Source organism: Mus pahari, chromosome 22, assembly GCF_900095145.1.
Source record: "Mus pahari chromosome 22, PAHARI_EIJ_v1.1, whole genome shotgun sequence".
In the NCBI taxonomy this organism is placed as follows: Eukaryota; Metazoa; Chordata; class Mammalia; order Rodentia; family Muridae; genus Mus; species Mus pahari.
The window spans coordinates 21922280-21946576 of NC_034611.1; the positions used below are offsets into that span (position 1 = coordinate 21922280).

General features: G+C 38.3%; 1 protein-coding gene across 3 annotated transcripts in view; it reads left to right on the forward strand.

Annotated features, from left to right (window-relative positions):
- Positions 1 to 228: 228 nt before the first annotated feature.
- The window catches only part of Triqk (triple QxxK/R motif containing), a 57759-nt gene continuing 33690 nt past the window's right edge, over positions 229 to 24297 (forward strand). For 2 of the 3 annotated variants that reach the window (XM_021222369.2, XM_021222370.2), the window contains exons 1-2: positions 229 to 338; positions 12886 to 13036. The gene's annotated coding sequence lies outside the window, so the exon portion shown is untranslated. Of the gene's footprint in view, positions 339 to 10284; positions 10319 to 12885; positions 13037 to 24297 lie in introns of those variants that run through there. The other variant, XM_029533383.1, reaches the window with a different exon arrangement.

Genomic DNA, 24297 nt, shown 5'->3' on the forward strand with positions numbered 1-24297 from the left:
AAAAGGTGGAAGTGGTCACTCATTAAAACAACTTTTGGTTTTCGTTTTATGTTTGTGAAAAGAAGTCAGGCTCCTTTCTGTTGAGGTCTGCATCCTCATAAGGACTGAAGCTCTAAAGTATAGAAATGATGGATCTAAGAGTGCACGCAGTCCTCGCTGGGAAGGCCTAGCCAATCAGAGTGCAGACTGAAGGCTGGCCCCGCCCCTCCTCGTCTGGCCCTCCTGGAGTAGGGGTGTGCGGCTCCTCGTCCCGCCCCTGCCTCTGAGTGACAGCAGCGTGGACAGCTGCCCACCCGGCCGGACCCGCAGTTGGGCCGCCCTCGCTGGGCAATGCTGAGGTGTGTTTCCGGCGAGGGCTTGGGGGTTCGGGGTCACAGTTCTCTGGATGCGGGCCCAGGGCTGGAATCGCGCTTTCCCAGCGTCTCCCAGCCCCGTGGAGACTGTAGATCTGGCCTGGGGAACAGCCCCAGGCGCTGGGCCTGAGCATCCGGAGGCTCCTCCAGGGGATCTGGGCTCCGAGCCCAGCAGGGCGACCTCCTTTTCGGCCGTTTTGGCTTCTCCGGCCCAGAGAGAAGGGCCAGACTGGGGTGGGCGTGGCCGCCAGGGTTGCCGAGCAACGCGGGGTGCGCCCTGCCAGCGTGTCCTAGTGCTCCAGGACCTTGCTGAAACTCTCAGTCCCACCCACTTCCCCAGGTTTACCCCGGGCTGGGGATTAATTAGCTTGCTGTGCTGTCCACTAATTTGTCCTTGTAGTTACAGGTGACTCTAGTTTCTACTAATCCTGCTCAGGCCGCCGCCTCCTGTGTTATAACTCCAACGTACTCTTTCCTGTTTCCCTTCTATGGGAACAGTCTTTGTAAGCCAAAATATTTGTGGAGTTGCTTTATGGGTTAGTGGTAGTAGTGAAGTGGGGTTACTTTTTCTGATGTTTAGCGAATCCCCGAACCCAAGCGATGTTGCTGTGTATGTGGATGGCTAGGAAAAGAGGCTCTGTGTTATGCTTGCTGTCTTTCACTTGACCTAGTGAACTTCTGGAAGTTGCAGCTCCTTACAGCAAGGACTTTCATATGTACTCTTCCTTGCAGTCTACTGTGAAGCATGTTAAACTTCTAAGCACTTACTCTTGAGACCATATTTAATGATCAACTACAAGATAACACAGATAACCACTGCAAATATCTTCTTCCCTCATATCTTTTGGCCCCACATGATTCAGAAGAACAAACATTCTATAAGAAAACGCAAAGGAGAAGGGAGTTGGCTTTAGTTTTCCATGCCAGGTTTCCAGTGTAAATCCTCAGGAAGAGAGCTTCTCTTGGTCTGCTGTTAACAATGACCCTCAGTAAGGAAGCCCCTTAGTTTTCCTTAGTTGAGGAGCCTCAACCATCTCATCTATAAAGTTCTCGATCTAGTGTCTATCCTTGCCGGATTGATTTAAAAGTATAATTAAAATAGTGATCTGCAGTAATCCAAAATGTTATTGGTTATAATGTCCGTTTGTTTTTATCTTAGAGTATTTTTACGTGATCTTGACTTTTCTCTTATTTCTTTGGCTTGTAGAGAGGTAAGGATCAAGTCCATCCATTTCTCCTCTATTAATTCAGTGTTGTTTCTGCTCAGGTAGCACATGAAAGGCCTTGCAGTCTATCTGCCCTTAATATTAGTCCCCCACTACCCAAGAATACACAGAGAATGGGTTGTGGTTTTGTAGGAGCTCTTGGAGAGATTAGGTAATGTTCGTGTTAAATCTAATAATTTCCAGTTTTCGATGTCACCATTTTGAGATGCCAAAGAAAGCTTTGAGTAATCCTGTAGATTGGGTAGCATTTGAATAGGAAGTGGAAGCTTTTTCCAGACCACCATTTTCCTTTAATTTGGGATACAATGATTACTTTCCTCCATGCCTCACTAAGGAAAACTTGGAGCAGAATTTTTTGTTTTGTTTTTTAGTTTATTTTTTAACTCTTTCTTTCAAATAGCCTTTTATCCCATTTCACTATCCAAATAAGGTCATTACAATCTATCTCATTTTTACTATTAATCAACAGAAACATCCAATGTTTAATAACTTGTTACTTTGTTTCAATGTAAGCCCTTGATCATATCTATGAAAGCATATTCAGGGGAAGAAAGCCTAGTGCTATATGACTGTGTTAAATTGTACTTTGAGATAAATGTTACATGTGTAAAATTTCTTCTGCATCAGTCCTCATTTTGGACAAATTAACAAAGAGTGTCTTATTATGTTAAGTTCATGCAACTGTAAAATCATTACCTGATTCTTTCTTACAGCTCATGTGAAAGAACTTTTATGTTTTAATGTACATAGGCTAAAAAATATCCTGGTTGCTTTCAGTTTCTGGTAACTGTAACCCTATGTCTTGTCCACCAATGCCCCAGTTCCTGAATAATGACTTGGAGGCTTATTATTTAATAATAGATGCCTAGGCCTTAAGCTTTTAAGAGCTGTTTAAACTAGCCAAACTAGCTCTTAACTCAGTTATCCTGTTGATACTATTCTATGTCTGTCACATGACTGGTTACCTCTCCTCAGTTTTGTCTGACTTTTTCAGAGATGGTCAGGTGGCAAATCCAGCCTGACTCCTTCTCAGTGGAAGTCCCGCCTTCTAATCTTCTCTCAGCTTATTGGCCATTAGATTTTTATTGACAGGCAATTTTCCACACACAGAAATTCTTCCAGTTTCTCTCTACATGTAGCTCTTTTCCCAATTTCATTTTTAAATAGAAGATTTTAAATAGAGTTTGTTATTTACTTTGCTCAAATAACCCAAAGAAGTTGGTACCAGATGTATACATGCCACCACTGGAGAGACAAAGCATTAGAATAGGAAGTGTCTATTTCTTTTGTAGTAACAGCTGAGTGTACAAAAGGGCCTGGTATTAGAACTACTGTGCCCTTCTTTACTGACCTCTCCATTTCTACTAGAGAAATTAGGTAAAGAAAGACTAGACTTAGCATCTCAAGGACATAAACATTTTAAGGTTCAATAATAGATTTTTTTGTTTCTTGTCTTGAGTTTGAAAACAGTATCTAAATATCAGTTTTCTATTAACAAACTGACTAGGGGTTAGTGCTTTTGATTAGATACCAAAATGACTGTTGGTTCTTTCTATCCTTTTTTTTTTTTTTTTTTTTTTTCATCTTTCTTTTCTTGTCAAGACAGGGAAAATAACTTTTATTCATAGTTCTCTAAAGAAACAGAACTGGTATAACAGGTATGTATACATTAGAAGATGCTTCATTAGAATGTCTTACAGGATGTGGTCTGGGTTATCCAACAGTGACTGGCTCCCAATGGGAAGCCAAGAATTCTGCCTTTGTTTAGCTCTTGAGACTGGATGTCTCAGCAGCTCCAATCTTGTGCTAGAATCCCGAGGATTCCTAAAAGCTACTAACCTTCAGTGTGTGTTGGAATCTTGAAGATGTAGATTCTAACCCCAGTGAAGGAATCCTTCAGCCCCAGAATAGATGAACTTGCCAGCAAGAGTGAGGGAAACTAGGCAAAGCTTACTCTTTTCATTCCATTTGATGTGGGCTGCCGCCAGAAGATGTGGAGCAGACTTAAGGGTCATCCCACATCAAATGATCCCATCATGAAAATCCCTCACACATATCCCAGGCTGCTTGGGTTTTAGTTGATTCCAAGTGGAGTCAAATTAACAACCAAGTTGTTATCACAGTGACATTATAGACTGTTGGTTGTAAATACTTTCACTAATGTTACCCACCTGGACTCCCACAAATATCATAACCTCTCCTCCCTTTTCCAGAAACTAGACTTTAATCACCTTGTGAAAAAATACTCAGATTTCAGAATAGACCCACTTACTCAGACACCATTTTGCATCATCCACTTTAGCTTCATCACTGGAGAGATGTAGACTGGTGGATTCCAGTCACTGATTAGATACACTTCCATATTAATTTCCTTGGTGCTGACAAAGTACCTGACTGTAGCAACTTAAGGATAGAAAGTTTATTCTGGATTAGTGTTCTAGAAGTAGTCCAAGTTGGTAGGGAAGGCATGGAGACAGGAGCATGGGTCTGCTGGGAATATTGCATCAACAGTCAGGCAGAAGTAAACAATAAATGCTTAGGCTCAACTGACTTTCTCCTTTTGATGCAACCCAAGACCCAGCCCAGGGAATAGCATTGCCTCCTTTTAGACTGGGTTTTTCCACTTCAACATAGTAATGATAATCTCTCACAGATATGCACAAAGGATTATTTCCTAGATGATTGTAGGTTCAATCAAGTTGATAATTGATATAACTATCATATTCTCTTATTTAGTAGGTGCAAGTGAATGGGATTGGAGGCCAAGACTGTTAACCTAGCACTCTGGCTTCTTATAATGAGTGACACTCCTTGGTCATTTGAAGTATGAAATAGCATTTTTACATCATTTCAATGACTTAAAAGAGCTAGTTTTGAGACTATGGATTTGGGTAGCAGGGAGATCTGTCAGTTGAACGAAGAATAGTCTTCTCTGACTGAAATGCTAAGTGCCCCCATTGGAAAGTACACATCTGTGAGTGTTCCTCTGTGTCAAAGCATGAAGTGAGGTCATCTTTCCCTCACACTTCATGAATATATGCATGTTTTAACATCAACAGTTTGTGGCTCTATGAAGGTCTGAAACATACTGTTTAGAATATAGTATTCTATTATTATGATGCTAATAGAAAATAGTGATACAATTTATTTATATTTGATTTCCTCAAGAAATCTGTTAAACAAATAAGAATAATTTAGTTCTACAACTAATTCTTTTTACAAACCTCTTAAATATACTTAATATTTTTCTGTGGTAGAAATGCTAGGTGTTTTTGAAGGAGAGTAATTTGTGCATGTATTTTAGTGAAAAAGACAATTTTACCTCATAAGTCTGAATACTAAAAAAAAGGTAAACATTCTTTATGCAGTGATATAACAATCCATTGTGTTGAGTCACAGGTAAGAGAGTGTCATAAAATGAAGGTTCTTGTCAACACTATGTCTTTTAAGTCATCGACACTGCAGTAAGTGTGGGAAGCGGGTGTGGCCATGGCTGTGGCCTTGTGAGCCAAGAAGGCACCCTGGTTCACTGCCAAGCCCCTTGATTCCCTGCTTGGTTGCCAAAAACCTGATTATGCGCACCTGAGTGATTACATGCTGCCTGCTTGATGTATAGCGTCATACAGCATGATATTGAGTCACTGGCCTATCAACACCCACCCTGTCTGCATGCATGGCTCACTTATAGAGCGTGCTGAATGCTGATTGGATGATGAGTGATGCGAGATGGGAGTGCAGAGGGTGGAAGGGGATAAATTGGGAATAAAGAGGGGGAAGCTGAGCTGGGGTGAGCAGTAGAGAGAATAAAGGAAGTTGCAGCGGGAAGCTGTGAAAGCTGCTCAAACCCTGCCTTGGCATAGGTGTCCTCTTTGTCCCACCTCTGCGGGATGGAGTGTAGGGGCGCCCAACAAGTAAGAATAAAGAAAACTTTTTTTCTTCATTTTTTTATTAGATATTTTCTTCATTTACATTTCAAATGTTATCCTGAAAGCCCCCTGTATCTCCCCCCCCCCGCCCCGCTCTGCTCCCCTACCCACATATTGTTGCTCCACCTATAGGGTTGCAGACCCTTCAGCTCCTTTGGTACTTTCTGTAGCTCCTCCATTGGGCGCCCTGTGTTCCCTCCAATAGATGACTGTGAGCCTCCACTTCTGTATTTGCCAGGTACTGGCCTAGCCTCACATGAGACAGTTATATCAGGGTCCTTTCAGCAAAATCTTGCTGGCATATGCAATGGTGCCTGGGTTTGGTGGCTGATTATGGGATGGATCTTTGGGTGGGGTAGCCTCTGGATGGTCCATCCTTTCGACTCAGCTCTAAACTTTGTCTCTGTAACTCCTTCCATGGGTATTTTGTTCCCTATTCTAAGGAGGAATGAAGTATCCACACATTGGTCTTCCTTCTTCTTGATTTTCTGTGTTCTGCAAATTGTATCTTGGGTATTCTAAGTTTCTGGGCTAATATCCTCTTATCAGTGCATATCATGTGAGTTCTTTTGTGACTGGGTTACCTCACTAAGGATGATATCCTCCAGATACATCCATTTGCCCAAGAATTTCATAAATTCGTTGTTTTTAATAGCTGAGTAGTACTCCATTGTGTAAATGTACCACAGTTTCTGTAACCGTTCCTCTTTTGAGGGACATCTGGGTTCTTTCCAGCTTCTGGCTATTAGAAATAAGGCTGCTATAAACATAGTGGAGCATGTGTCCTTATTACCAGTTGGAACATCTTCTGAGTTACACCCAGGAGAGTTATTGCTGGATCTTCCGGTAGTACTATGTCCAATTTTCTGAGGAACCGCCAGACTGATTTCCAGAGTGAAACCTGCTTCTTTTCTACTTTCCACAGTTACATGGTTACAAAAGTAGCAGTCCAGTTAGGATGTAAATCCAAACGTTTAACTATGACAAAAGATAGACAACTCAATCTAGAAAACACTTGATTTTATATAAAAATGCCTCTGTTGGATTTTTAATAATAATTTATATGTAATCTACACATGACAAGATCCTAATTAGAGATTATAGCTTACATCCTGATTCAGCGGGAGGTACACTAGACTTCGGGAAGCTTTAGATTTGACTCTGTGTCCTTTACAGTGATCGCTTTTAGTCTCTGAGTAGGGCCAGAGCAGTTTATTGAATTCTGAATCTGTCTTTTCTCTGCTTCTTGGTTTACCATTCTCTAGTTTCATTCCACTCTCAAATCTGTTTCCTTCAAATGTGGGGAATGCTAGATTATGCAGAAATGTCCTATATAAGTTTTTACGTACTAAAATATTCTGGACAATAAAGAGTTTGACAGTGAAAACAAGTGGAAGAAAATACCCCATCAAATCAAGGAAATTATCAAAGAAGCCTGAGGCATGCCTCAAGCCAAAGAAGACCAACTCAGGGAAGCTTTTGAAGCCAATGCATTCATAACGCATCGCCTCTGTGTTTAGAGCGCCATCCAAAAATTACAGACAGTGATAAAGTGAGAGCAGAGAGATAGTGGCGAAGGTAAAAGATGTCATGAAAATTTAATATATATATATATATATATATATATATATATATATATATATATACCTTAAGTATTTTTATGAAATATAGTTTTAATATCTCATACTTCTATTTGGAGTTTGGCAGGTGCCATAGTGGAAATGACCATGTTATCAGGGCTGTAATATTTGTGTAACCTCCAGAAGGCAGTCTTGGTTTCTGTTCCTTTTGCAGGTCTTATGGCTACCCAAATTCTGTGCTTATTGCCCTCTTCTTTCATCTACTAGGTCAGCAACATTGTATGTATCTGACTGGTCTTTTGTAGTGCATCTCCTAATGGCGGCAAGGATCCTTCAGTAACTTATATGAGGTTCTAGGAAGCAGAATTTGAATATCTTTGGGCGAGGCAATATAATACCATCTCTGATATCCATAAGCCAGTAGTTCACAATGTTTTATTCTTATTCAAATATATATTACACTATTGAATTAATTTGTTCTTTGCATGTGCTGTCAATTTTAAACTAGGTTGAATCAAAGTATTTAGAATAGCATACACAGATGCTTTTATGTTCATGGCTCATGTCATATAATTAATACCTTATCAGGTTGATTTTTTTCCTTCCCCAAACAAAAAAAGTAGCTAGACTCTTATATACATATAGTAGCAGATTTCTCTTGCTCATATCCTAAAATACAAAACACAAGGAATATACATGAAGTTCCCAAATGATTGCTTTGCTGGTTTTGTGGAATTAGACAGTTCATGAAACAGATGAGAAACCATGAAATTTTCCTTCCTGAAGATACCTTCTTTATTTTCATGTGAAATATGATTATAAATTAAAACTGTTTTTTTTTTGAGTGATCATATCTTACATAAAAAGATGCCTTTTGCATTTCTCGGCCTTTTTTTTTTTTTTTAAAACTTGTAAAATGTGGTCCTCTATTGGTCTGAATGATAAATGTTAATGTAGAGGACCAATATTGCCTTTCCATCCAGGGGATCCAGATTTGCTCCAAATGTCTATCAATGTTTTATTTGCCTTGGCATCTTCTTGCTCTTCAAGGAACTGTGCTGTCAACACCAGAAAAGTCTACTTTTCTTTGCATTTCAAAATTGTGATTTTATTTTATAGGGATGGGTCAACATTTCCATAAAGATCTTAGACTTTTGAAAGGCAAAAATAAGTTACTATCCTGATATTATAAATATTCGACTATTGTATTTTAAAACTAAGTGACTACATATGTAAGAGTGCAGTATTTAATAAGTGAAAAACATATTATCAAAGGTTTGTCTGGGTGGAACAGGTAAATTATACAGATTAAGTGTAAAATTAAATGAAGTCTTAAGAATTTCCACAAAACCAAGATTGATATGTCTAGGAGGAAGCTTGGATTTCAGTAAATGGGATAGAGCTGTGAAGCGGTTGAAGTTTGTAACAGGAGTAACTTTTACTTAGAAAATAGAAAGGGGTTCAGCAGCCAGGGCACTCTATTTGTAATATGGCTGAAACTGGGACCACAGAGTCCTCATGTCCAAGTGAAAAGGCTGGCATTTGCTATGTATAAAACGTCTGAATCATTTAGCTGAAGATGTACTGCAGGTTTTAAAATAGTACAATAAAGGATCAGATTAGCACTTCATTAACTCTCAAACCTTTCACAGCATTCTCCCTCCCCATTTTTAAATTCTGTTATCACATAAATGAAAGTAACCATGAGAAATTCTGATTCTAGTTGTTTTTAATACTCTTTTTGAAAGTATTGTATGTAAATAGTTTCTTAGCCACCCTAGGAACACATGGAGTATATAAAATTATGTCACATGTAAATGTATGTGCTAATAAACAAGCCAAAAATCACTCAAAAGTCAGAAGATTAAGTTACTTATAAGGTACAAAATGTAATATTTTCTGGTCTTCAAAGGCATATCAATTTAGACAGAACATGATACATAGTCATGTTTGCCTTCTGTGGTAACTTTAAGTATGTCGCAAAGAAGTCCATGAAAGCTTAAGATGGTGGTTTAGTTAGGGGTCACTTGGATCTGTATATATTTTATAGTTTAGATGTAGATAATGCAGTCTCTAACGCTTATCAATTTTGATAAAATTAATATTTCAGTGCCCACAGAGAACTTGACTTTCTGCTTTTCATTTAATATTGGTTCTGTCGCTAATGAAATCATTTTCTGGATAATAACATATTATTTATATATGCTCTGGTATTCATATCTCATCTTATAAAGAGTCTTTCCTCCTTTTCACAGATGAAATGTCAGTCTGCAGCTCAGAACATGTAGTTCCCTGTAAAGAGTGAACTCTACAGACAGATTTTAATGTAGATTCCTGTCCTTTTCACTCTCAAGGTAGCATGCCCAAGTAGGTCACTTACCGAATCCCAAGGGACACATTTCTTCAGTTACAGCTAATTGTGTGTATGCCAGAGGGATGTGAAGACAAGTTCAATCCCTACAGCTGGTTACATAATCACAGTGCTTGCCACACTAGCTGCCATTTAACAAATGCCAACTCCTCGAGATTATCACTCGTTTCATCATCATTTATAAGGGGCCAAGTCCGTTATTTACATTTTGAAAATTCAGTTGTTCTGTTAAATGACCATTTCTAGAGCTTTACCAAAGCTGTGATTGAGGTGTGAGCCAGGGCTGACCTGTTAGTGGGGTGCTTGTGCCTCTGTGGGGGGAACCTTTCTCCACTCTGTATCGTCCCTTTACTTCAGGACTCTCAAATACACAACACGGAGGGGTAGACAGGTTACCTTTATATAATCTAAATCCTCCCAAGGAACATGTGGCCCCGAGATTCTAGATAAGGACCACCGAGTAGATTATTATGCTACTTTTATTTTAAATTCCATATTGAGATACATAGTTCGCAAGCATAAGATTTGACATGTTAAAAATGGTACTATTGAGTAGGGTTAGCATGTTCACAGACTTGTGCAACCATCAACACTATCTAAATTTGAAATGGTTTTATATTTCAGCAAGAATGTTTTTCTCCATTAAAAAATCACAATTTATCTCTTCCACCTCGACAGCATAATTGTTTTACTCTCGCTATTGATTGTTTTCCCCCATTCTGAATTTTCCTGTGAAGAGAACAATAGCACTGATACATTAGTGAGTGATTCTGCATGCTCTTCTTTACCTATCTTTATTTCTAGGACCGTGCGTGTAGTGATGTGCATCAGCATTTGATTAGTTTTTCTGACCAGTAACCAGGTATGTGGCCTTGATTTTTTTTCAGTCAGTTCATTGTGGGTTGGTTCCCCTTTGAGGCTGTTAGAATAATTCCGTTCTGAAGATGCGCATGCGCACATGTACATTTTGTATGACAAGCCTTTCACGTCTCATGAGCGTGCACTTACTAGCAGAGGTAGTATGGTCATATGAGGTTCTGTGTGTAGTTTTGGGGGAGCAGTCGCTGACTCTTTAAAGTGTGAGTTCACACTTTCACTTTGCTAACCAATGAGTGAGGGTTCGAATCTCTTCACTGGCATCCTCCTCCACTGTCAGCGTTTTCCTTCTGATTGGTCAACCATGCAGAGCTGAAAGTGCCGAGCCTCTGTTCTGAATTTCCACAACAAATAATGTATGTGCTTGATGGAAAATTGAAAAGCCTTTGGAAAGATGTCATTTCAAATTCGTTAATCATTGGAAAATTGGATTAATGATTTTTTTACCTTGTTGAATAGCAAGAGTCTTTCATATAATCTTAGTACAAAACTTTATCCATTATCTGACTTGTAAATGTTTGCTCCCATTGTATGGATCATCTTTGAACTGTTTTTATCCTTCGGAGCATATAATATTCTGGTTTCAGTCTCTGAGAAACTGTTATATAGCTCAAAGTCGTGACATTTGAGTCACACATTTTTGAAGAGTATTGTAATACTAGCCCTGGCATTTAGGACTGGATTATTTTGTTTTTGTTGTTATCTTTAGGCAGTTGTATGAGATAAGCATTAAGCTTTACTCTATAACTGCACTATTTATTTAAAAGCCATTTTTCATAATATGACTCTTGACTTTAATTTTCATCTGTACTTATGAATGGCCTAGAGGCTGAATAGATGGTTCAGCAGTTAAGAGTGCTTGCTGCTTTTGCAGAGTGCTGAAGATGATCTAGCTTCCCCAGTTCTAGGGGATCTGCAGCCCCCTTCCGGCTTCCACAGACAACCGCACTCACATATGTGTGCATGAGTATGTAAGTGTGTGTATGCCCTCCCCTATGCCTTCCCCACCCCCATGTTAGCGCATACACATACCATTTTTAAAAAGTGTTTCCTAAAATTTTAAGATATTTGTATTTATCATATTAGAATTAAAAATATCCTCAAATATATGGATTTTAATTGTCAGTATTATTAGAAAGCAGTTTGGAGTCATATAAATTTGATTCTCCTCTATACAAGAGTAATTTCAGTGTAAACTAGAAAAAAGTACAGAATTTGGTGTATAATATGTAATATGTCTTACTCTTATATTCAGTGAAAATGTGTATAAATTACATATATACAGTTATTTTCCATTATTACTGTTAATAAACTGTTTAGGAAATAATATGCACTTTAAAGTTTATCATTAGGTACTATTATTGCTTTGTAAGTTAGTGAGATACAAATTGAAATAGCTAAAAGTAATTTGAAATTTGTCGCTTATACTCATGCATGACTCTACCACAGTGGCTCTTAACCTGTGGGTCATGACCCCTCTTGATACTTGTGTATCAGATATTCTGCAGATCAGATAGTTATTCTGCAATTCATAGAATTAGCAAAATCACAGTTATGAAGTAGCAGCAGAATATTTAATGGTGGGGGAGTCACGGCGACATCAGGGGCTGTATTAAAGGGTTATTTTAAGAAGGTTGAGAACCATTGCTCTAGAATAAACTAGCACATGTCCCACTACTTTTCAGATGACCTTTGCACATATATTAAGTCAAGCAAATTTTTGTAATGCTTTCCTCTAAGGGACCTTCTCCCAGCCGTTATTATGGTTTTGTGCCTTATAAAGATGCATTAACTTCTAAATATACTTTGGCAGTTAAATCTGGTTTGGGTTGAAAATATTTTTTGTTGAATAAGTAAGTAAACAAACAAATATTAAATTATTTGTTAAATAATATTGTACTACTGTGCACTGACTTGTTCCCACATTTATCATGTTGTCTATTGATACTTAGTACATTACTATAGTTTAGTACATTATATTTGGTAATTACTTATTGGTTTTAGTCAGCATTGCAACATGCTAATTGATCAATAGTTAGAAAACCTGGAATCAGAGAATGAAACAAAAGAAACTCTATAAAGTTTAAAATGCTCTTGTTTTTTCGATTGTTTCATTTTCATTTTTAAATTATTTTTTGCTCCTCTATGTGTGTGTGTGTGTTCATATTTGTGGTTGTATGTAATGTAAGGTGGGTATATCAGGAGGCCCAGGGCTGACATCAGGAGTCTTCCTCAGTTATATTCACATTATATATTTAGATAGGGTCAGGTACTAGAGCCTAAAATTACACCTTTCGCTAGTTGAGCTAGCCAGCTTGCTTCAAACGTATCCCATCTCAGCTTCCCAAGCACTGAAATTTTTGGTGGTCTCTTGCTTCTTGCCTGCCTTTTCATGCAATCTGGAAGCCTGAACTCTGGACCTTACATTTGCCCAACAACCTCTTTACCAACTGATCTGTTTCTAGCCCCTTCAATGTGTCTTGTATTTAGTCAGTTGGGTGACTGAAAATCTTCCATTTTAATTTGTCCATATATTCTCATTTTAAATTACAGTAAGAAAAATCAACCAAGAGTGTAATTTTTGGCAACGAGTTGAATTTGCCAGGAATGCTGCAGAGCTTCTGAGACTTTGCTTCGGGAAACATCTCTCGTTTTGGCCGCTCTCCAGAGTTTCAACTTGGCAGCCTCGAGGACACAGCGTAAGGTGTGTTTTCCTGATTGAATGCTTGGAAAAAGGTGTTTTGATTTGTGGTTTGTTTCCTTGTACTTTGTTTTTCTTGGTTTGAATTGTTTGCTTCTGGCAATGAACTTGGGCTCTGAACTTGGCTTTTTGTTACAGAGGGCACTATTATAATAAGAAAATGTTTTACATGTTTTTATTCTGTGTAATTTACACATATCAAAGTAAATCAAGCAAAATTCATAAGCTGTGGATTTTAGCTGACTTATTTGTTAAATAACACTGTACTATTGTGTTCTGACTTGTTACCACATTTAACATATAATCTCTTGATACTTAGTACATTATTATGGCTTAGTACATTATAATATTTAGTAATTACTTATTGATTATAGTCCATGTTGCAATATGTTAATTAGTGAACATAAACATAGCTATTCAGTGTTACATTTACTGTTTTTTTTTTTAATTTATTGGCACATGGCTTCAAAAGAGTACTAGGAAGGAAATAAAGCATAAAGTCCCTTACTTGGCTGACGACATCTTTCCTTTCTTAGTCCCAATTCACAATCCCCCAAAGGCTCTCTAGTCACTTCTGCTGAAAGCCGAGGTGCTGAAAACAAAGCCTGGCCCCTTGTTTTGTTTTTTAGTTTATCTCTGCTCTTGTACCCATTTGTTTGTTCCAGGCTTAGAACGCACTTCTTTGATCATTCCAGGCTTCCCCCATATCAGCAAGTTTGTGCTTGCTGTTCTGTTTTGTTTTATTCCTTTTGCACTGTATTAAAATGTCACCATAAGGTCACTTTTCAGTTAGTTCATTTGCCATGAACACAAAGTATTGCTCTCTCTACTGTAGTATTCCTCCGTATTTAATAAGTCGTATATTTTATACTTATTTTGCTTATTTTAGTCATCACTAGCAAGGTTACAATATGCAATAGTGGTTTTATTCTGAAATGTACCACGCAGGCTCGTTTATTTGAACACTTGGTGCTTTGCAGGGAGGCTGGAGAACCTCTGGTCATTGAGGTTTATTGGAAGAAGTGGCTCAGCGGGCTGTAGGATATGTAGGTCAGCTCTGCTTCCTGACCTGTCTTTTGTTCCTGATCCATGGAGGTGTAAGCAAGCAGCCTCATGCTCCTGCTGTCAGCCTGTGACAGGCATCTCCCATACCTCAGGGCTACAGTGGGCTGGATCTTTAATAGTGAGCCAAGATAAACTGCTTCTACTTTACATTGTTTCTTTTGCAGACATTTGGTCACTGCAAGAAGAGTTTATGAAGCATATGATGGCTCAGTCTCCACGAGCTAGAAAGTTCATATCTCAATGTCTTAAAACCACAAAGGTTTATTTCTTATATAGGCACCGTACCCAAAATTTATTCATAGGAAAGCTTAAGACCCCCAACACCAAAGGCTTCACCTGAAGCCACTTCCACCATCACTTTAACAGTGAGAGAGAAGAGCAGCTTTTTGGCTTCGTGTTTAGAGTTTCATTAGATAAAGCACATCACTTACTTTCAAATGCAGGAGTGATGATTACAACATTTCCCCCACCAGGACAAAGGATGGAGAAGAGTTGAGTCATGTTCATAGCTGCCAAAGCTGTCTGTCTGCCAGTGTGTGTGTGTGTGTGTGTGTGTGTGTGGTGTATATATGTGTTTTGTGTGTGTGTGTGTGTGTGTGTGGTGTATATATGTGTTTTGTGTGTGTGTGTGTGGTGTATATATGTGTTTTGTGTGTGTGTGTGTGGTGTATATATGTGTTGCGTGTGTGTGGTGTATGTATGTGTTGTGTGTGTGTGTGGTGTATATATGTGTGTGTCTGTCTGTGTGGTGTATATATTTGTTGTGTGTGTGTTTGTGGTGTATGTATGTGTTATGTTGTATGTGTGTGGTGTATGTATGTTTGTATGTGTCTGTGTGTATCTGTGTGGTATATGTATGTGTCTGTGTGTGTGTGTCTGTGTGTGTGTGGTGTATGTATGGGTCTGTGTGTGTATGTCTGTGTGGTGTATGAATGTGTTGTGTTGTGTGTGTGTTGTATGTATGTGTTGTATTGTGTGTGTGTGTGTGTGTGTATGTGTGTGTATGTGTGTGTGTAGGAGGGGGTGCACATGTGCCAGGATATACAGAGAACTCAGAGAACAAACCACCAAAGTTAGTTGTCTTTTACTATGCATGTCCTGGGGGTGGAGCCAGGTCATAAGGCATGACGGCCCTGCCTGTTTCCACTAAGCCATCTCAACTTACCCCTTTCTCTTGCTTTAAAGGAAGAACATTTGATTCAGTCTCTAAAATCTTATTCCAAGAGAGAGAGAGAACATGAACACAATCAGTAAACTATTCTGTGATTTGATAAATTCAGGAATATGTACAACTCAAAATAGAGCATAGTGTGTGTGTGTGTGTGTGTGTGTGTGTGTGTGTGTGTGTGTGTATTTGACCTGGGAAACAAAGCCATATGTTCAGACTAGAATGAAGGTAGATGGAGATTTTGAGAGACTGGAGTGGGTGTACATATGAGACAAGTTGACAAGAATGAAAAGCTTAACAATTAGGAAAATGAAAAGTAAAATCGCCTTGAGAATCCATTTAACTCCTTTTGCAATGTAACCATCAGCAAACACCACCACCTGCTAGTGCGAATGGGGTGTCAGAGGAGCCCTTATATACTGTTGGTGTACTTGGAATTGGTGTAGAAACTATGCCAGTCAATATGGAGCTTTCTCAAAATGCTAAAAGTAGATATATCATCTTACCCCGTAGTACCCCTCCTGTGAACATACTCAAAGGATGAAGTCCTACCCTAGAGACCCTTGTACATCTGCACTTACTTCCCAGGTTTTCATATTAGCTAATAGAACCAATATAGATGTTTTCTCTCATATGTGGGAGGTCAGAGGAAGGGGAGGGGGATGGTAGAGGAAGGGCAATAGGAACAAAGTGTGCATCAGACGGCTGTGTCGAAACCTATTTACTTGGTGTGCTAATTAAAAATAATAAAAAGAATAGTAGCTTTTTCACTAATTTCATTCACCAAGTAGTTGAAGTTTTGGTTCAGTTGTTTTGGCTTTGCTCGTGTACTTCTTTTGTCATATTATACACCATTGTGTGGAAGTTTTATAGTTTTAAAACTCACATATTAATGGATATATCGGTTCCTTCTAAGTGTTAGCAACTATGTGCAGGGTTTTGTTTGAATGAAGATCTTCAACTCCTTTTGGCAAATACCACACTGCTGGTTCCATGGTAAGCACATGATTAATTTTGTAAGAAAATACCCAACAGTCTTCCAGAGTGACTCAGTTCTGCCCTCATAACACCAATGGAGGTTCCTGTTAAATTACCAGGAATGTGGCTCCTCTGTGGGAGAAGCTGTTCTCCCTCTCAGAAGTCATCAGTCATCAGTCGCCTAGGGTTCCTTGTCCAGGAATGGGATATTACCGTTGTTCAGATCTTGTTTGCATAGTCGTTGCTATGAGAGACTTTAACAGAAGACTTCCTGGTGTTCTGGCTCTTATACTCTTTAAGCTACCCCTTCTGCAAAGTTCCCTGAGTCATAGATGCAAGAGTTGTAATATAGATCTATCCATTGGGGTGGGTTTCCCCCATGATCTGTAGATCTCTGCATTGTTTCTACTTGGAGTTGTCTGTATTAATCTCAACTCGGTGGTGACCTGAAGTTAGTTATCTCCCTCTTCTTATCTTAAGTGTGCCATGGAGTTGGCTGTTGACTCTTCTCTATTATGAGGTAGGAGCTGGTTAACTAGTATCTTGTGTTAGCAGAACTTGTGAGGAATAGGTGCTCTGGCTTATTTCAAAATAGACCCTTTGCAACGCACCCCAGGAGACTGGCCACCTTTCTTTTGTATTTACTCTGAAACCTAATCAATCTCCCTGAACTGAAACTCACAAGCATTCACATATGTGCTTTAAGATGGAGCGTGCTGGTTTTCCGTCTCACGATTCTGCTGCTTTCCTCCAAGCAGTTTCAGTATTACTATAGTAATATTCCTGTCTATTGAGCTGGTCTAGCATACTGAACCTTGTGTTTGTTTGACTATTATATATTAATCTTTTTAGTACCTTGGTGAATTATTAATAACTGCAGTTTATGGACTTAATTATTGAAATAGTAGTGTTATTATATAATGAAAAATTGAAATGTTAAATCCCAGTGACATTGACAAAAATGAAAAAATTTAAGGGCAAAAGAGAAAAGAAGCCCTTAAGAAGTGCTGGGCTTTCCTAGGTGAGTCTCCCTTGCAAAATTTTCATTTGCAAGTGGCTATCACTTGGACATAACTTCTGGGTTAAAGAAGGGTTCCCTGTTTCTCCTTTGAGCTCAAGGTCCCCATATGGGTCCAGACCTGTGCATGTCCTGCACATGTTAGCTCAGTTTCTCTGAGTACTGTGTGCATCATCTACCCAGCTGTGTTTAAAAGTCCCTGTGGATGGCCTCCATGACCCTCTTGTGTATGGCTTCCTGAGCCTTGAGCAGAGGGCTTTGATGGAGACGTCCCCTTCAGGGCTGAGTCTCCCATGGTCTCTCACTCTCTGCATGTTGTCTGACTATGGGTCTCTGTATTTGTTCCCATCTGCTGTAGGAGGAAGCGTCTCTGAGGATGGCTAAACAAGACACTGATCTATGGAAATAGCAGAATGTCATTAGCAGTCATCTCTTGCCGTGTTACTTTAGTAGAACAGTAGTCTTTGCTTTTATGCCAGGTTCCTGTTTTATCTAGTTCTGTTCTTAAGGATAGGCCACGTGCCCAGCACAAGATGGACCACAGAAAATGAACGCAACAGCCTCTTTGGAGGATCCTTGTCTTATAATGCCATATAAGGGCTTTTTCTTTTAAATTTCATAATTGTTTGTTTGTTTGTAAGTTTACTTTCTCTCTCTCTCTCTTTCACCCTCCAGGTCCCCTGTGTATATAGTATGGCTTCTGGTTTTGTGTTTCTATGCTATTCTTGAGGCAAATGGGTTTCTGCTTCTATGTTTCTTGTGCCTTTCCTTGGGTTCATTTCCTTCTGTTTGTTTCTCTATCCTACTTTGATGTGTTTGGTTTTGCTTTCTCTTATTATATTTTATTATTCTCCCTTAGAAGCCTGTTTCTTCTCTAATGAGAGACAGAAAGAGGGTAGGTCCAGATGGGATGGGGCATGGGAAGGAAATGTAGAGGGAGAGTAAACAATAATCAAGATATATGATGTGTAAAAGTCTATCTTTAAGTTAAAAAAAAAAAGAAAAAAAAGAAAAAAGTACTGTGCTACGAGAAGTAAAGGAAGGTTTCCTGCCTGGGACAGAGTCTGTGTTACTAGAAAGTCCCTGTTGGGGACTTTATTTTTGTGCTATGTTAGATAACATGCAAGTTTTTGAAATGAACTCTGGTAACTTTGGAAAAGGTAGCAGTAAGAAAAGTGAAGCAAAATGAAAAATTAATCTGCTATAGTAAAGGTAAATGGTCTAACCAGAGGTGGTAGTAGTGACCAGCACAGGGAGAACTTGGAAGGTAGCTTTTCCCTTGGCTGATTTATGTAATTTTTTTCATGGAATAAGAATTATTTATTTTCATGAAATCTATTTTGTTTGTTTTTGTGATCTGAGCTGTGAAAGGAAGTATAAAGACTATGGTTGGGGATAATCCACAGACTTTTTACTACATTCATTTTTATATGCTTTATTTGAAAGGAATGTCCTGGTTTATGATTTTTATGGTTTTCCATCTTTAGAAAGAGGCAGATGGTATGAAAACTGGACTCCCTTATTTAAAGAGAATGTTGATATTTATAACCAAACTTATCTACAGCAAGATTTTTTTTTTTTTGCAGCTGTTCCAGGTTGGAAAAATATTATATTAAAGTCCTGGCTTGCTGTTCTTTCCGCATTTAAGGGGTAAATTTTCAAAATGTGAAAAAGTGCTGTTTAATTTTAAACATGAATGCGATGTAAACTGTGAGATTTCTGTCTAAATGTGAATTCTCTGTTTGTGTGCTGTGATATTACTCTTTTTGTTTCTCTGGTCTATTTCCTCGATACATCACACTTGAGAAATAATTTCCTCATCATTTTCTACATATATCATCAAAGCATTCTAGGAAATGGTGTGGACTTTTTCAGAGTTAGATTATATCATTAACAAACCATCTTTTCCACTGGGAAATTAACTTTGTTTCTCTTTAGAGTTTCTTAAAATAAGTATATTTCTCTTTATCTTTGCTGTTTGTTCTTATTTTTTAATTATAAATGATACTGTTTTATCTTTGGACAAACCCTAGATACCATTGTTTATAATTTGGTTGAGAATTAACTGTATTTTATACCCTAACAATACACAGGGCTGTTTCAATGGGCACATGTCATTAAAGACTGAATTTCCATGCCTACATATGCATATTATCTATGAGCATAGAAATGTATATATACCAATACATATATACTATTACATGAAGAATGGCTTTGTAACTAATATGATGTGAAAACATATGTGGATTATTGATGCATATAGCTATGTGCTTCTCAAATGAAAGTATATTCCACTACTTATGTAGGGATTACTTTTCAGAGTATGAATGATTATACAAGTTGTGAGAATGACTAAAATTCATTTTGCCTTTTTAATTTTCAAACTTGAGATTTTACTTAAAATTTTCTGTCCCTTCTCTGGCACCAGTCAGTTTCACTACTCATTTGGAAATCCTGCAAGTCAGGATATTACTTAAATCTGCAAAACCAATAATATCTAGAAGGCATAGTTTCATTGTCTCCTGAGACATTTCATTGTGATGGATAAACCCTGCCAACATCAGTCCTCAGCTCAGGAAGGGAAGGGTCACTCCTTATCTCTGTAGTCAGACCTTGAGTAGCTTGGTTGGTCAGTTCAGGCAGTTCTATATCTTAGATGATGCTCTCGTTCTTCTATAAAAGGTTCATGGTTTCAAGCAGAAAGAGAAGAATCCAAGTCCGCGTGAGTGAATTGTTTGTCTGCTGTGCTCTGCTCTTCCTTTCCTGTGATTCCGTATTGAACAGATAGTATTCTTCACCTGTATAAGTATTTATTTCGTGAGATTAGAAAATTTTAAATGAAATTTTCAAAATTGCAAAGCCAGATAATACCATTGCCTTTATATATATTTTGGAAGCAGGACGGGTTTTAGGTCAAAGGTTATGTGGCTGGCTTGTTTTCCAGGTTTCTTTTTTGGTATCCTACAGTGTACCTTCCCATAACAAATATAGTAGAATGTAGGGGTAAGGGCTCAACTTTTTCATGTTCAGTGAGATATGTGGGTGTTATCCTTGGGAATGGGGCCACTATTATTAGTTTTTGAAAGGAAACCATTTATCTTAGCAAAATCCTGGGTTGTTTGGGGATTTAAATGGGAACTTCTTGGTCAACAGTTCAATTGAATGAAACCCAGTCCCACCCCTGGAATCCTCACCAGATCACAAGAAAAAGCCATTGAAACTCCATATCCTCAATTACTAGGAATCTTTATTAGAATTGCCGTCATATATTCTAGGAAGTTTCCACTATTTTAAGTTTTCCACATCATCACCAAAACATCCTCCAATTCCAGCCATCTTTCTCCACTTCCTACCTCACAGCCTGACCTCCCCACCTCTTCCAGTCCCCACCCACCCCAGTCTACCTGTAAAATCTACTCAATTTCCCCTTATAAGGGAGATCCATGATCTCCCCTGTACACTCCTCTTTACCTAACTTCTCTGGGTCTATGGACTATAGCTTGGTTATCACTTACTTAATGACTAATGTTCACTATAAGGAATATATACCGTATTTGTCTTTCTGGGTAGCCCACTCAGGATGAATTTTTCAGTTCTACTCATTTGCCTGAAGATTTCAGGATGTCCTTTTTAAACAGCTGAGTGATACTGCATTTTGTAAAGCACATTCTTTTATTAAATGCCAAGGCTGGACAGATACTATGTCTTATCACTATAGAAGTAACAGCATATAAAAGATTGAAATTAAATATACTTATGAACTATATTAATAGAATTGGTTTCATGGGATGGAGCCTTTATTCCATGAGACCCAGATTGTATTTCATGATGACTAATATTATGATATAATTTGGCTTTAGTATTAAAATTATTTTATAAGCATCACTTTTGTTTTTAAATGTGTAAATTACTTTTCCTTTTTTATTCAGAAAACATTTTGAATTCCTGTGCTTGCAGCTTCTCATTTTTGAACATTAGCTATTGTTATTCTGTTAGTTTACTGAGGCAAATAGCAAACTACTGATAATCTCTTTTGCAAATATCCCACACAGCCCAGCGCAGATGTCAGACATTTGCCTTTTTGGTAGATTGGATCATCACTGACCTGGCTAGCGATGGAGACTTTCTCATATTTACTTGGACTTTTAAATTTCTATAACTGACTCTTTGACCAAGATTTAATATGTTGATGGGACTGGATCAATCCCACAAGGATAATATCCGTCTTTTAACATCATCTCATGTGGGAACTTCATTGGCGCTTGATATGCCTTGTGCTATTTACACATAGCATAGCCACAGAATCTCCTCATAGCTACGGGATTTACAAATGTACAAAGTGAGGATGAGGAGGCAAGTAAACTACACATAATGTAGACAACACATAGCAGTGAGTTTTTAAGAAGAGAATTTTAATTTTAAAAAATTTTCTACGTGAACATTACTTCCATTCCTTTCCCCCTCCCCTCGGTGTCTCTCTGGTACCCCAAGTCTCATTCAAATCCATGACTTAATTATTATGTTATATATCACAATCTATTTATAATATATAACAAATATATTTATACTGTATATATACAAAGCCTATTATATGATATGTGGCATATATGCACACATATAGATATTTAATATGGCATCCATTGAGTCTATTTAGTGTTGTCCATATGTGTACGTGTTTAGGGTTAACCATTTGCTATTGCATAATCTATCAGGGGACTCACCCCTGGATTCTCCCAGTGGTCATTCAGTGCATACATCTAGCTATTCACCGATGAGTGGGACTTCTTTCCATCCGAATTGGCATGTCAACTGGAGTCATTGCGCTAGTCTTGATTAAGCAACCTTTGGTTGAGATTTCAAGGGTGTAGCTTTCTTGTCATATCTAAATGATGCAGTCTTGCATCTCACTTTTACAATCTTTCCGATATTTTGATGTTAGATGATATTTTGTGAGCTTTAGAGGTAGGGGCTGGATTGCAGATGTATCAGGTGGAGTTGGGCAGCTTATTATCAGTGTTCTCTGCATTTTTGACCAGTTGTAGATTTCTTTAGTAGTCTCTATTTGCTGTCTAAAACAAACAACAACAATAAGACCAAACCAACCAAGCAAACAAACAAAATATTTTTTGATGAGGCGTGAAAGCTCTACCTGTATGTGGATGTAAGGATACACATTTAGAATGCAGTCAGAAATCATGCTGGATTTGGAAAGTAGCAGTAGTATTTTTACCTCTAGAATCCAGGATGTAATTGTAAATGTGGCTTTTATTTCTTCAGATAAAGGGGTGATATGAGAGCCATACCTAAACTGTTCCAGTACATGGCTTGCCCTGAACCCAGAACATTTTATTTTCCCATCTAACTAGTAAGAGCCTAGGCCTGGAAGCTTCTAGCTTCCATACAATCTAATATTCCAGAATGACTGATTCAATCTGGCTTTTCTCAGCTTCTGACTGAATTGCTCTGTTGGATCCATACTAACTTTGGCAGTATAGTCTTCTAGCTTCTCATCTTCTGGCTCATTCTGTTTTCACCTGTGTCAAGGTTATTCTCTCTAAAACCTGTCTCTGTTAAACTGTCCCAATAATTGCTATATGTATACCACACACCTTTTCTGCTCTAGCTTCTCTTAAATAGCCTATTTTTGTGTGTGCTGTTCTCCTGTGAGTTGAGCATATCTATTCTCTAACTCATTCTGTCAAATCTTCCTTGTGTTCATTACTTTGTCTGCCCCCCAACTAATCACTTTCAGGCACAGCTGCTTCCTTCTATATTCTAACTTTACCTTCAGTGCTAGGGATTAAAGGTATATCCAGCTAGAATATTCTATAATCCAGGGTGTGTCTGCATTCTGCTTAGATTTTATAGACCTAGCAGATCTTTGGATATGATTTCTTGCCAGAACAGCCATGGTGTTGAATTACAATTCCTCTATACCAGGACCTCTCCAGCCATGCATAGTTGGCTGAATCTACAGTACCAGGCATGAACCCTCCAAATAAACAAGGGACTATTATACAAATAGGAGAGCCTTGCTGGGCTGGTCATTGCTGTGGTCTATAGACTTTATAGCTAGTTCTGTCTATTGAATATTTTCTGCCCTTGGTATCTTGCATAACATCTCTGGGTATTGTTAGACATAGTTCCCAGGATTTAGCCTTCCAGGTTAAGTGCCAGCAAGATTCTTCCAAGTTCTGTCTCTAAAGTGTGGAATCTTTAGCACTAAGGGCTTACTCTAAATCTGGGGGTTAATCAAGGAAAATAGCAGTTGTTCACATTGTTTTGAGAGTCTCTAAGATAACCCTGACCATACCAAGCTTTTAATTCAACAAGTATTCCATTCATTGTAAAGTTTATGTCAACTTTACTAACCATATTTTGTACAGTTCTGTTTGTTTATCTTTGTTTTTGGAATTCTAGGGACAGAACCCAAGCCTAGTCCTAAGCCTTTATACCATTGTATACATATACATAGAAAATAAAATAGGCAAGACTAACTAATTTTATAGGTATGGTCTACTATGCACTCAAGTGAAGATAATCGTTAGAAAAACCTATTAAATATGAAATAAGTGGTTTTGAAACACACAGACAGCAACAGCATTTCCAAACTTATGACTTGGGGCTAAAACACTTTTGAAATAAAATCAGAATGAGCACATTATAAGAATAAATGCAGTCTAGTTTCTTTATTATTATTATTATTATTATTATTATTATTATTATTTTCTTTATTGCATTTCAAATGCTATCCAGAAAGTTCCCTATACCCCTCCCCGCCACTGCTCCCCTACCCACCCACTCCCACTACTTGGCCCTGGCCTTCCCCTGTGCTGGGTCATATAAAGTTTACAAGACCAAGGGGCCTCTCTTTGCAATGATGGCCGATTAGTTACATATGCAGCTAGAGACACAAGCTCAGGGGGTACTGGTTAGTTCATATTGTTGTTCCACCTACAGGGTTGCATCCCCATACAGTTCCTTGGGTACTTTCTCTAGCTCCTCCATTGGGGGCCCTGTGTTCCATCCCATAGC